This window comes from Triturus cristatus, chromosome 4_1 (assembly GCF_964204655.1).
Source record: "Triturus cristatus chromosome 4_1, aTriCri1.1, whole genome shotgun sequence".
Lineage (NCBI taxonomy): Eukaryota > Metazoa > Chordata > Amphibia > Caudata > Salamandridae > Triturus > Triturus cristatus.
Genome location: NC_140585.1, coordinates 970,467,788 through 970,481,162, shown reverse-complemented (window position 1 = coordinate 970,481,162; position 13,375 = coordinate 970,467,788).

The window sequence follows — 13,375 nt, the reverse complement described above, 5'->3', positions numbered from 1 at the left end:
ATGTGTTTAGTTTTACAATGTTTAAAATTGTACCATATATTTTTCTAATTAATAAAGTTTTAATATTTTTCTATGTTCTATAATTTATTAGGCCTTATTATGCATTAACATCTTTTAATAATTGATTTGAACTTTTATTGTTTTATATATATGTCTTTCAAAGTCCAACTCTTTCCCTATCGTTGCCTAAACTGGAATGGGAATAGTAAATCTAACCCCTCAGAAGCCCAACTCTTTTCCCTACTGTTGCTTAGATTGGACTAGGAATGGCAAATCTACTCTCTATGAAATCTGATGCTTTTCCTAGTGTTGCTTAGAATGAAGTGGGTGGGAATAGTAAATTTAACCCTCTGAAGACCAGCTTTTTCCCTACTGTCGATTAGAGTGGATTTGTAATATTTATTATATTGCTATTTATTGTTATTAGTTTTTTTGTAAATAAATTGTTCTTAAATGTTTATGTTATTCGTCCAGAAATTATTTTTATTTTGTTCTCTAGATAATAAATGTTTTACATATTAAGGGCCATATGTAGGAAGCCTAATACCGGTCGGTAACGGCCGATTTTCGGTAAATATCCCATTACCGACCGGTATTTAGGCTTTTGGTATGTAGGGGGCACATTTCAGGATTCGGTAATTTACCGAATCGGTAAAATTACCGAATCGGTAATTTTACCGATTCGGTAAATACCGAATCCTGAAATGAGATGTAGGGGGAGTGTGTGGTTGGTGTGGGGATTCGTTATTTACCACCAACTAAAAGTTGATGGTAAATGACGAATAGCTGGAAAAAAGCATTTTTGTGCACTTTGAAGTGTGCAATGTGGCAGACATACATGCCCGCAGGGCATGTATGTGCGCCACATGTGCACACATGGACGAATCAGGGGTGCAACAGGGTGTCAATGTGACACCCTGCCACCCATGATGATGCCTCCCCCATTACCGATTCGGTAATGGCAACTGGCTTCCCATTCTTTCCTATGGGCCTCCAGGCCCATAGGAATGAATGGGAAGCCAGTTGCCATTACCGAATCGGTAAATACCGATTCTAAAATACCGACATTTACCGATTCGGTAATATTTTACCTACATTACATTTACCGATTCATAAATACCGAATCGGTAAAATTCGGTATTTAAGAATCGGTAAATGTAATTTACCTACATATGGCCCAAAGTGTTTTCGTTAATTTTCTTATAATATTAATTCAAAACAACTTTAAAATTAAAACAATATCGGTAATATATTTTAAAGAAATAGTTTTTGTTATTAAATTTGATGTACAGTATAAGTAAATACATTTTATTTTAAAATGTTAATTGTGATCTTTTATCTAGGTTCAATATTTCTGTTGGTTTATATATACGTTTGTTAATTAATGTAATTTACTGTTAATGCTGAAAATTTGAATATTTTAAAAAGTGTTTGTTTATTTTTGAATTATTCAAACATATATATGTACATTTATGTATAAATACAATATATAGGTGTAATTTAAACAATGTGCTTTAAAGTATTACATAAAACGTATTTTCCATTTAAAGAGTTAAATGTTTTAAATACACCAATTAAAAGTCATTATTTAAAAAAATTATTTTTTTGTCAGTTTTTGGCTAATATTCTTTAAAACAATATTTTTAACCCAAAGGTTTTGTATTTTATATTATAAGAATAGGACCACAATTATTCAGATATTTTTGATGCAATATTCTGTCAGTGATCAGTTTATGCAGAGTGACATGCAGATTTTGGTGCCTACTGCACCAAAATCTGCATATTTCTGTAAATACTGTCTTTTTTTCTATGCTATATTTCATCAGGTTTGCCCTGACTAAATATAATAAAGGATTAGGTATTTAAAGCACACAGTAATTACCAAGTGCGGTAAATACCAGTCAACTTAAAATTCCATCCCTTATGCAAACTGGGCTTTACTCAGTGGTCAGAAATTCCTACAAAACTAAGAATCAGAGCCTTAGGGCATCATTAGGATGGCGGGTGGACATTGCCCGCCTGCCATCCTGATGGAAAACGGGACCGCCTGCCATATGTGCGGTGGTCCCGTGGGGAATATTAGGATGCGCCCGCCACACTGGCAGGCACATCACGCATTTTTAACATTGTGGCGGGCGGTGCTTTCAGCAGCACCCGCCGCAATGCCAAAAGTGCATGTTGTGCATATGCCATGTTGTTCATGCACATGCAGTACCCCCATGTGCCCCCCAACATCTTGGGGGCCCGCAACGGGCCCCCAAATTGAAAATCCGCATGCCTTACCAAGGTGGCGTTGCCGCCACGGAAAGGCTGCCTCCCTACTGCATCCTGATATGGATGTTTTCCGCCCGGTCGACTTGTCGACCGGGCGGAAAAGCGGCGGACAGTCTTCCCGTCTGCCGCGGTCCCCGCCGCCATACTTATATGGCGGGGGGAAATGGCGGTGGCGATCCACCCTACATCCTAATGGGCCCCTTAATATTTCCACATATCCCCCCTCTCAAGATTTAGAGCCTGATTACAAGTTTTGGCAGTGCGGGGGCAGGCAGTACACCACTGCTGTGCCACGGTAATGCTGAGACTTGCCGCCGCCCAACCGACTGCCAGATGACGACTTTAAAGTGACATGGTGGGAGGGTGGAATGGCAGTCCCAGGGTGGTGCCTCCTTCAAAGGCAGTGGTGCCTTTGAAAAAGGCACACCAATGGGAACATCTCACATGTTTCCTGCACGGCATGGACTCACAAGTCCATGCCGTGCAGGAACTATTGTGCATGCACACGGGGAGCACAATTTATGTCCCCCTGGGTGCATCCCCAAGTGGAGGAGGCATAGGGGTGTTTCCTCCCCACCACATTGTACATGGATGAGGAACCTCCGTGACACCACTGGCTGAGAGGAAACTCGTAATATACTTAGTGGGACTGCGGCAGTCCCGTCGAGTATATTTCAGTCTCCTGACCGCTGGGCCACCTCCAGGGAACTGCAGTTCCCTAGCGGCAGCAGCGATCTAATGGCCCAACTTGTAATGGGGCAGTCAGATTTCTGTACAGCGGTAGTGGGACTACCCCTGTGAGTCTGGCGGTCCTCAGACTGCCAGACTTGTAATCGGCCCTTTAGTATCAGAGCTTTGAGATTTAAGTAGCATCATATCAAACCGCCTCCTTCAAGAAAAATACCTCAAAAGAAACGCTGGAAAGGTCTCTAAAGGAAAGATTTCAACACAGTCAAGACTTCTGCCTGCCAAGTCATCCTGAATCCTGCGATCTCGGGGCGGACGCGCCAACATAAGGGGGCGGAGAGCGATCTAATAAATAAAAATCATCTTCAAGATCAGTAAGGACAGGACAAAGTGGCTGGCAGACAGCATACTGACCCGAGACTTGCAACCTACGCTCTTTCTCTTGTCTCTCCGCCAGTTCTCTTTCCTCCCGACGCTTCGCTTCCTGCGCTCTCACATGATCATTTTTCCGTTGTTCTTTTTCAAACAGCGCTTTCTCATGTTTCTCTTGTTCACGCACTTCCTTCACCCATAACCGTACACATTCAAACATGTCTTGCCGAGCACGCCGTTTACACATACACTGTTCCACATACTCAATCTTACGCATATCAAACGAACCATACAAAGGCCATCGCAACTCAGGTTCCTTTTTGGTGTATTTTCTCCACACTGTGCTGTACATTATAGAGGAAAGACCATGCTTCACATACATATCCCTATTAGGAGTCCCCTCTGGGGGGGCTGGAGCAGATTCCTCGAGATTTAACCGGTTTACAAAACAGCAGCACCACTTACGGAGTGCGCTGAAAGCAGGCATGCTCAAAAAGAATGCAGAATATGCAGTATTATCAAAAATGGCACTTAAACTTTGTGCCGTTCAAATTGTCACAGTTCCGGAGAAATATCTCCACATTACCTGCCTATATGTGTTGCAACGCATATATTCTCACAGTAATCAATACAAAATATGACCGGTCATCACAAATCAAACTCAAATAGCCAACCCAGGCTTCAAAACTCGGAGAAAGTACCGTACAACGGTTCTTACCAATCAAGAGTGTCCAGATTCCAACTGCCAAGTTCCAAAATTCGCCCAAACGGCTGTCACGGCAAACCGACAGAAGAGGTCTCAGTCGAGGACTGGCGCCGCCCAGAAGGTCAGTTCGGAAGGGAAGGAAGAAACCTCAGGATGCCAGGACTAAAAACGCCGCTGGCAGTGATCACATCCCCGGCCAAATTCCTCACCTTCGTCACGACCAGTCCTTCGAGCATCCGAGTCACCGATGAGCCCCACGTGACGGGCGCCAATTGATGAACACAGGCCCCAGCTAGGCCCGCAGAATACAAGGGTTCACTCTCCTGTAACAAAGTTAAAAGGAAGTTGGCACGGAAGCTGCAAATACAAAGACAAAGTTTATTAACCCTTAAGGGTGGTCCTACAACCCATACAACACTCTTCAGTATTGCATAGAGTAGCACAAAGAACTTGCGTACGCGGTCCCCTTTTATACACAACAGAGGGGCTCATAAGTGGGTGGATACAACATGAGGCAAAGTTCTTTACCTTTTATGGACATTTTCGATACAGAATCAATATGTGGGCGGGGACGACAATGTCCTGAGCCCGCGAAAACATGGTCAAGCAAGAACTAACTGATTACAGATGTGGTCAAGTCTGGGCATGCGCCAGACGGACAAAGGAGCTATTTATAGACTGTTACTAGGCAGATTACAAGAGCAACTAGCGAGAAGGAAGGACTCTTCTCGTGCACAGCATGTGGAGACATGACAATACAAAATGGAGTCCAGACATTAGTCAACGTAAGACGAAAAACATTTATCTAAGGAAGGGGAATTCATGTCTTTAGTGAATGCTTAATCATATCGCCATTTTAGTTTTCAACAGTTGGGTTTGTAGGGGTAAAGAATGGCAAGTTAATTAAAATATAATGAATTACATTTTAATGGTATTTAGTTTTTGTAAATCAATGAATAAATGTATTATCAATTATGTTAATTGTTTAATGGTGACATTATATTTTTACATGCACTTTGTTAGTTTAAATGTATATTTTAATGAATGTGTTTAATTTTACAATGTTTACAATTGTACCATATATTTTTCTAATTAATAAAGTTTTAATATTTTTCTATGTTCTATAATTTATTAGGCCTTATTATGCATTAACATCTTTTAATAATTGATTTGAACTTTTATTGTTTTATATATATGTCTTTCAAAGTCCAACTCTTTCCCTATCGTTGCCTAAACTGGAATGGGAATAGTAAATCTAACCCCTCAGAAGCCCAACTCTTTTCCCTACTGTTGCTTAGATTGGACTAGGAATGGCAAATCTACTCTCTATGAAATCTGATGCTTTTCCTAGTGTTGCTTAGAATGAAGTGGGTGGGAATAGTAAATTTAACCCTCTGAAGACCAGCTTTTTCCCTACTGTCGATTAGAGTGGATTTGTAATATTTATTATATTGCTATTTATTGTTATTAGTTTTTTTGTAAATAAATTGTTCTTAAATGTTTATGTTATTCGTCCAGAAATTATTTTTATTTTGTTCTCTAGATAATAAATGTTTTACATATTAAGGGCCATATGTAGGAAGCCTAATACCGGTCGGTAACGGCCGATTTTCGGTAAATATCCCGTTACCGACCGGTATTTAGGCTTTTGGTATGTAGGGGGCACATTTCAGGATTCGGTAATTTACCGAATCGGTAAAATTACCGAATCGGTAATTTTACCGATTCGGTAAATACCGAATCCTGAAATGAGATGTAGGGGGAGTGTGTGGTTGGTGTGGGGATTCGTTATTTACCACCAACTAAAAGTTGATGGTAAATGACGAATAGCTGGAAAAAAGCATTTTTGTGCACTTTGAAGTGTGCAATGTGGCAGACATACATGCCCGCAGGGCATGTATGTGCGCCACATGTGCACACATGGACGAATCAGGGGTGCAACAGGGTGTCAATGTGACACCCTGCCACCCATGATGATGCCTCCCCCATTACCGATTCGGTATTTACCGATTCGGTAATGGCAACTGGCTTCCCATTCTTTCCCATTCATTCCTATGGGCCTCCAGGCCCATAGGAATGAATGGGAAGCCAGTTGCCATTACCGAATCGGTAAATACCGATTCTAAAATACCGACATTTACCGATTCGGTAATATTTTACCTACATTACATTTACCGATTCATAAATACCGAATCGGTAAAATTCGGTATTTAAGAATCGGTAAATGTAATTTACCTACATATGGCCCAAAGTGTTTTCGTTAATTTTCTTATAATATTAATTCAAAACAACTTTAAAATTAAAACAATATCGGTAATATATTTTAAAGAAATAGTTTTTGTTATTAAATTTGATGTACAGTATAAGTAAATACATTTTATTTTAAAATGTTAATTGTGATCTTTTATCTAGGTTCAATATTTCTGTTGGTTTATATATACGTTTGTTAATTAATGTAATTTACTGTTAATGCTGAAAATTTGAATATTTTAAAAAGTGTTTGTTTATTTTTGAATTATTCAAACATATATATGTACATTTATGTATAAATACAATATATAGGTGTAATTTAAACAATGTGCTTTAAAGTATTACATAAAACGTATTTTCCATTTAAAGAGTTAAATGTTTTAAATACACCAATTAAAAGTCATTATTTAAAAAAATTATTTTTTTGTCAGTTTTTGGCTAATATTCTTTAAAACAATATTTTTAACCCAAAGGTTTTGTATTTTATATTATAAGAATAGGACCACAATTATTCAGATATTTTTGATGCAATATTCTGTCAGTGATCAGTTTATGCAGAGTGACATGCAGATTTTGGTGCCTACTGCACCAAAATCTGCATATTTCTGTAAATACTGTCTTTTTTTCTATGCTATATTTCATCAGGTTTGCCCTGACTAAATATAATAAAGGATTAGGTATTTAAAGCACACAGTAATTACCAAGTGCGGTAAATACCAGTCAACTTAAAATTCCATCCCTTATGCAAACTGGGCTTTACTCAGTGGTCAGAAATTCCTACAAACTAAGAATCAGAGCCTTAGGGCATCATTAGGATGGCGGGTGGACTTTGCCCGCCTGCCATCCTGATGGAAAACGGGACCGCCTGCCATATGTGCGGTGGTCCCGTGGGGAATATTAGGATGCGCCCGCCACACTGGCAGGCACATCACGCATTTTTAACATTGTGGCGGGCGGTGCTTTCAGCAGCACCCGCCGCAATGCCAAAAGTGCATGTTGTGCATATGCCATGTTGTTCATGCACATGCAGTACCCCCATGTGCCCCCCAACATCTTGGGGGCCCGCAACGGGCCCCCAAATTGAAAATCCGCATGCCTTACCAAGGTGGCGTTGCCGCCACGGAAAGGCTGCCTCCCTACTGCATCCTGATATGGATGTTTTCCGCCCGGTCGACTTGTCGACCCGGCGGAAAAGCGGCGGACAGTCTTCCCGTCTGCCGCGGTCCCCGCCGCCATACTTATATGGCGGGGGGAAATGGCGGTGGCGATCCACCCTACATCCTAATGGGCCCCTTAATATTTCCACATATCCCCCCTCTCAAGATTTAGAGCCTGATTACAAGTTTTGGCAGTGCGGGGGCAGGCAGTACACCACTGCTGTGCCACGGTAATGCTGAGACTTGCCGCCGCCCAACCGACTGCCAGATGACGACTTTAAAGTGGCATGGTGGGAGGGTGGAATGGCAGTCCCAGGGTGGTGCCTCCTTCAAAGGCAGTGGTGCCTTTGAAAAAGGCACACCAATGGGAACATCTCACATGTTTCCTGCACGGCATGGACTCACAAGTCCATGCCGTGCAGGAACTATTGTGCATGCACACGGGGAGCACAATTTATGTCCCCCTGGGTGCATCCCCAAGTGGAGGAGGCATAGGGGTGTTTCCTCCCCACCACATTGTACATGGATGAGGAACCTCCGTGACACCACTGGCTGAGAGGAAACTCGTAATATACTTAGTGGGACTGCGGCAGTCCCGTCGAGTATATTTCAGTCTCCTGACCGCTGGGCCACCTCCAGGGAACTGCAGTTCCCTAGCGGCAGCAGCGATCTAATGACCCAACTTGTAATGGGGCAGTCAGATTTCTGTACAGCGGTAGTGGGACTACCCCTGTGAGTCTGGCGGTCCTCAGACTGCCAGACTTGTAATCGGCCCTTTAGTATCAGAGCTTTGAGATTTAAGTAGCATCATATCAAACCGCCTCCTTCAAGAAAAATACCTCAAAAGAAACGCTGGAAAGGTCTCTAAAGGAAAGATTTCAACACAGTCAAGACTTCTGCCTGCCAAGTCATCCTGCCAAGTCATCTATCAGGCCAGTATTATCTAGATTCTTCAATACTTTACAAGTTTGAGGGTATTATTCTGCATTATAAATCTCAATAAAATAGCATAGAATCTCAGATCTTAGCACAGTATCTGCGAATGTCTGGAGGTTCAATTCAAAAGTGTGAGATGGTTTAAATGAGTACAACCCTTGATTGCCTTTTTTATCTTGACTAGAGTGACAAGACATTCCTTAGAGAAAGTGCTCACAGGTGTTCTTAATAAAGCAATCATTACAAAGTAACCATTATTGGCCAATTTTAAGTAAGAAGTTACAAATCATGTAAGAAAAATAAAGTGAAAGTCAAGAAAATGGAAGTGATTAATCAGTTAGGGGAAATTGAAAACCATGAATTTACAATACAAATGAAAAATGAAGAAAAGAAAACTGTCAACAATAAAAATATATGGCAGAAAGTGTCCCACTAAAAATCAATGGAAAACCAAAAGCGCTGTTCAAGCTAACTTATTTCAAAATGCCTTACAGGGAGTGACTGGGACCAAGGTTTCCCTCGAGCCCAAATTCACAGACCACACAGTTGGCTGCAGGGTGGGAGCTTGTCAAACTAAAGGATATTACCTGATAGTTTGATGCTCTTGGATCTCCGAAGAGATCCACATAAATTGAAAGACCAACTACATATAAAAGTTTTGTGAAACAAAGCTTCTAATACAATAGGAAATAATTAAAATATACTTTATGCCCTTAACACTAAAACATCAGGATTAAAACCAAAGTTAATAATTGCTTCCTATATATAATTTAATACAAATTTATAAAACACTTAAAAAAGTTAAAAATCCTATGACAAAACATTTCATTTGGTGGCTCATAAATAGAGTCAATTAGTGCAGACACTGAGAGGATAGATAATTGTAGACAAATAGGTCTCATCCATTTACGGCAAACAATAATATAGCAGGGAAAATAAATAACACATGATTGACGTCCTGGATGAAGTTATTACACAAATTACAGATCGGGGGAGAATCATACCATTTAGAAAGCACATTATTTAACGGGAGCATACTCTGTCTCAATAATAGACAGAAGCGGCACACTCCATGGGGCAGGTTCCAGGAAATATAAGCCTGTGCTTGATTTATCTCACAGGAGTCTATAGACGGATGGCTACCCCTCTTTTGGATGCGAGCATCCCTATCTCTAATAAAACTTAATTCCCTGGTAGCCTGTTTCAAGGTGGCCCTTAATTGATAAATTTTAAGAATGGATGACTGTTCCTTCAGATTTTCTAATATTTCTTTCTTGATTAAAAATCTTAGTGTGCCAGGTTCACCCTTTACCAGGCTTGCAACCCATCGCACTATCCCCGCAGGACCATGTACCCAACTGCTTCTTAAACCAAATTCTAACCTTAGGGCAGCCACTGGGCAAGCAGAGTTGACTGAGGCCAGGCTCCTTAAAATTTGTCCTTCTGTTGTATTTAAAAACAAACATTTCTCTATGTCAAGCAATTCAATACCATATAACAGACAGGCAGGTATTTTTGCACGGAAAACCTCTAATAAGAATGTGAAATGTCTTTTTCCAGTGGATCTATAGAGGGAGCCCAAACTTTTCCCCTGTGTGGTAGCTTTACGGATGTTACTTTCTATATAGGCTTTAACACTTAGGTTGCCACACACTATTTTTACCAGGAAAACATAAGATTTTACAAGTTCCAATTTTTGGCCACCCACAGACCATACAAAATTCCCATACTGCAGCTTTTTTCTTCCATGCATGCACATAATTTTACTTTTAGATATATTAATCTTTAGATAGTGGGCTTCTGCAAATTTATGTAGTGCCTGCAGACGACTATTTAATCCCCTAAGCGTTAAATCCAATATTATTATGTCGTCTGCATAGAGTAAACATGCAATCGGTTTTCCCCCCAGTAATGGGGCAATACTCTCACTTTGAGCCAAATTGTGAGGAAGATCAGCAATATATAGGGAGAAAAGTAAAGGAGCTAATAAACATCGTTGTTTTAGGCCATTTGCAGTGGGGATGGTTTGGGAAAGACCTCTTTCCCCACCCATTAGGACTCTGCACCAAGAATCCGCATGGAGAGCCTGAACTAACACCAAAAGGGTAGCCGGCATACCCAGGTCTGACAGTTTTCTCCAGAGCAGAAAACGATCTACTTTATCGAATGCTGTGGAGAAATCTATGAAGGCCGTATACACTTTTCCTCCACTAACTTTGACATATTTTTCAGTTATTACCTGTAATGCAGTTAGGTTATCCATTGTTCCATGCCTTGTCCTAAACCCGGTTTGCTCCAATGGTAACAATTTTTCCGCAACCACCCAATCATTAATCTGGGACAAAAGGCATTTAACAAAAACTTTACCCACTGCGTCAAGAAGTGCAATTTGACGATAGTTCTGTGGAGCTTCTCGATCTCCTTTCTTAAACAGAGGGACTATTATACTCCCCTTCCAAGAGGGAGGAGCCAATTTATTTGCATAGCAGTGCTTGAACACTGGATAGAGAATTTTACTCCACAGTACACTATTTTGTTTTAACACTGTGATTCCATTGCTCCGGAGGAGCGCATCCCACTAATCGCCAGTTCTATTTCCTTTTCAGATGTTGAATCATACGATAAAGGGTCTTCTATTAGTACAATATACTTATTTACCATTGCATTATCTGCATACAGATCCTGAATAAAGCTAACCCATTTGTGCTCCTCTATGGCCACAGTAAGTGATCGTGATCTAGCTCCACATCCCTCCCCGATAAGAGACCAAAAGGTTCTTACCTGGCCTTTAGAGGCTGCTTCTCTCAGTTTAATCCAAATGTTATCTTCCCTCTCTTTTCTTAGCTTAACCTTTACCCGAGTCCTCCTCCTTTTTAATAGTAATATTCTATAATATCGTTCCGAGGAGTAATTCAAGTATTGTTCCCTGACTAGTTTATTTATTTCAATATTTAACGGCAAGAGAGGTCTAGGGACTACTTTAGGGCTTTTTCTTTGATTCACCTTCTTTGCAATTTCTACTGCTTGATTCATAAATGTATTAAAACTAGCAAATTCTGTTCCATTCCAACTAGGCAAGTTCTCTACGGTGATCTCTAGAACACTGTCAAGGCCCAAGATGGCTTTATTATCCCAATAACATCTCCCTGTTTTCTTAGAGAAACTAACAGCTTTACCATTTAAAGCCCATCGATCGTGAAAAAATAAGTTTAAATCTATAGTAAGAGTTAATACTTTATGGTCACTGCAGGAAGAATTAGAGACCTTTAGGTCTTTTAATAAATAGAAGGATGAACTTCCAACTACCACATAGTCTAAGATAGATTCTCCACTATGAGTTTTACAAGTAAAGGTTGCCGGTGTATCTAAAGGAAATCTTCCATTTACTATAATGCCATCAGCCTTCATCAGTTCATCCATGAGCATTTTCCCTCTCTTATTAGTTCTTATGTTTTGTAGAAAGAACGCTTGAGGGATCTGGATAGATTCTTCTTTTTCTTTGTTCCGGAATCTTTCCAAAGTAGAATTAGAGATTTTACAATTCAGATCCCCAACCATAACTATATGAGGGGGAAATTCTACATTATTAACTTTTTTAATGTAGGATAAAACCGCCTGTAAGAGAACATCATGAGAGGCATCTGGTGAAATATAGGCATTTATCAACAATAGTGGTGGACTTTTTATATTATTATCAAGATTATTCAACGCTATTGGCAGAAAAGATTACTAGGATCCTTATAGTTGTCATAATTCCATTTTATCTTATTTGACAGTAAGCAAGCAACCCCTACCTTTGCATGTCCCCTCCTGGACGGGGTTGCTTTACAGTCTAAAATGAAATAATCCTTACATAGAAGTTTCTCTGTACACCAGGTCTCCTGAAGACAAATCACGTTTGCGTCTAATGCACTTAAATATTGTAACTTTTATCTACTATTCTTTATTCCTGCAGCATTCCAAGATATTATTTTTAGTTCATTGCTAAAAGGATGGCAGTTGTAGATGTTTACTATTAGGTCTACTCGATAGCACACTGGGTAGCCAATTCCATTTTGGGCTATCTTCTTTATAATTCCACTTAAAAGAAAGGGGGGCATGCTTTAAGTTTCACTTGTCTACCATTTTTTGTAATACAGATTTTTAATCTCTGTTTCATGCGAGCAATCTTTACCATCTGAAAGAGAGTAAGTTGACAAAGACCTATTGTCGCGTGCTCTATTTCTGGATATCGCAGAAAATGGAATTACATCAATCCCCCTGCTTTGTAGGCCTTCTGACCATTGTAAAATAAGATTTACAATAATTTTGGAGCTTAAACCTTACCCTCGATTTATAACCTGCTTCTGTATTTAAGAAGGAGACTAAACTTATATCACTACTTTGTATAAGTTTCAGACTTTCAATCTCTGAGAGACATTTGAGAAGCAAAGTCCTATTTAATATTAAATCTATATCAAACAGAGGGGTAAAATCTAACTGGAATGTATCCATACTTTCCCAGAGGGGTTCAACACCAATTATCCCTGCATTATCTCTCTTTTTTGCAATGTTGGGGAAGGGGACAGCTAGGGGGTTAAGTACTGATGAGGAGGAGTTAACAGGCCACGACTGCTCCACTGTAAATAATGGGAGCCCTTCTATTACGGGGTTGGCACAATCTCCTAAAGAATATGCAATATTTGAGGGGGGGGCCTCATAGACCATCATCGACTCTGTTATTAAATCTTTATTCCGAGTGTTCACAGAATCAATTTCATCTTCCAGGTTCGTATCTCGTGATGCATTTTTCAAGGGCTGGGAGGAATTTTCCGTACTAACTGAAACCTCTATGTTTTCTTTAAAACAAATTCTCCTTTGCTTCTTTTTTGGGAATCTTCGTGTTGGTTTTATCTTTATCCCTCTACTCTTTTCCTTTTTCCCATTTCTCCCATTTTTATCCAGGAGTGAAGCTCCTAAGACATTGTCTTTCTCACCACTTAATTGGGTTTTG